This window comes from Eimeria mitis, genomic scaffold (assembly GCF_000499745.2).
Source record: "Eimeria mitis Houghton genomic scaffold, Emh_scaff172, whole genome shotgun sequence".
NCBI classification, from domain to species: Eukaryota; Apicomplexa; class Conoidasida; order Eucoccidiorida; family Eimeriidae; genus Eimeria; species Eimeria mitis.
Window position 1 is genome coordinate 3,375 of NW_013570036.1, and position 2,316 is coordinate 5,690.

Below are 2,316 nucleotides of genomic sequence, written 5' to 3' on the forward strand. Positions count from 1 at the left end.
TGCACTGAACTGCATTCCTTCTTTTATGTTTCGAGTCCCCAACTCTACTGTCTCCAGTAAACCCTTAACATATTTTGTTGTTTGCTTTGCGCAAGCTCTAAACCCTGAACACGAGCCTAGCGATTCCTCTTGCCTTTAATGTCTTAACAGCACGCGCGTTGTGAACTACCGCCGCTGCTTTTTGAGGGTTTTCAAGGTGCTAATTGGGTCGAGGGTTTAGGGTTTAGGGTTTAGGGTTTANGCCGCTGCTTTTTGAGGGTTTTCAAGGTGCTAATTGGGTCGAGGGTTTAGGGTTTAGGGTTTAGGGTTTAGGGTTCAGTGCGGTTGGGTGTGATATGCAGACTGCCCAAAATCTGAAATCGCACATTTGGCGCGTGGTTGGGTACGCCTCTTCTGCCTTCAACCCTAAACCCTAAACCCTAAACACTAAACCCTAAGCCTGAGCTTGAACGCTAAACCCTAAACGCTAAACCCTAAGTCTAAGCTTGAACCCTGACGCCTAAACCTATGCGCACTTTATCCCCCGACGTGTCCTCACAACCCAGGCCAGGTAGCATATTGGATAAGTGTGTTATGGTTTAGGGTTTGGGGTTTAGAGTTTGTTTGTTCTCAGGGATAGTACCACAGGACTGCAGAGCCCATACCTCATGTACACCAAAATTGTAAGTGTTTAGGGTTTAGGGTTTGGGGATTAGGGTTTAGTGATCGGGGTTCCAGCGTAGTTTTGTATGAACGGCGTTGCCGGGGGGAGGGGGCACTTGTTTTCCTTCATTGTTCCTTCTCGTTTGGGTTTGTTTCGTGGTGCTCGGGTTAGGGTTTAGGGTGTAGCGTTTGTATTTTGCTGCAGCACGAGTTCATGACGATTCGCCCCCAAGGCAGCTCAAGGATCATCACCTCTTTAGATACATGGGAAACCCTTTGGCGCTGGCTACCTGAAATACTCAAATGTTCCGTACGTCTCACNCCTCTTTAGATACATGGGAAACCCTTTGGCGCTGGCTACCTGAAATACTCAAATGTTCCGTACGTCTCACTATTCCCCTGTAGTGGTGTAGCGATCTAGCTATCTAGCTAGCTAGCCAGATGACGGCGTGGCTGGCTGGCTATTCAGTTTGTTTGCTTTCTGCAATTGTGGCTCACTCCGCTGGAAGGTAGCTAGCCAGCTAGATGGTGAGATATAGGTGCTCGTCTGGCTAGCTAGCGGTATGTGTGGGACGGCAACTGGGTGGGTGTCTAGCTAGCTAGCCCGGTAGATAGCTGTTGAACCTTGGCAGTGGTGTATGAAGCTTTAAAGCCATATAAGTGGCTCTGCGGTTGCCATCTATAGCGGCGTGAATTGCTGCTGGGTTTGGGTTCTCTTCCCATACGTCGTATGAGCTGCACGTTTTTGTGTTCTTCTCCGTCATGGGTTGATCTGCACTGTTCTTGTTAGGTTTGTGTGTTCGTTTGCTTCCCTGCCTGGATGTCTGTTTGTTTGTTTGTTTATCGTTTGGTTTCTCCTTCCATCTCTGCGCTTGCTTATCTGTGAATCATGTGTTGCACATCCACTCATCTTCTATTCATAAATGAATGAACTGTTTTTTTTTTGTTGGTTGGCTTCAACATTTGCAATATGCACTGTTGCGTTGTTTTGTGTTTAATGCAGACGCCCTTCTTGATCTACAGCAGCAGCCACGATGGCTTCACCTTATCTTCTCTTTTGAATCGTGCTTTATATACTACCTGCCCTTACGTGTTGGTTGCCGCAAGCGACAGTCAAGATGTCTTTGGGTTTTTCTCTCCTATTCATTTCGACGACCACAAAAACCCAGGTTTGCCTTGTACACCATGTTTCCTGCATGGTGCTGTATTCTGTTGTTTGTTTGTTCATCTGTTGTTTATTCATTATGGATTTGTGTACCGTTTGTATCTCGGTTCATTTGCCTTTTCGTGGGGTTCTTTGATTTCGGCGTGTTATTGTACTTTTTTTTTTATATTGTCGTGTTACGCACGTGATGCGGCAGCTGTGCGATGGTTTCTGCTATCATGTTTTTTCTAACGTTCAAAAAGTGAACAAAGCATCTTCCGTTGCCCTCTTTGTTGCATACATATCTGCAGCATTTATGCGTTCTGTTTTCTTTATTGATTGCCGTGCGTCCTGTCTATGTATAAGTTACAGCTGGCGTTTTGTTCATGATGGGTTCTCAACTGCACAGTGCAGACATTCAAAAGCAAACTTTTTTTATCGTTCAACATTTCCGTCATCCTTTTCCTGTGTTCTGCTGCCTCACGTTCTATGATTTTCCGTTATTAATTCTTTGCTGCTTCCACTGTTCC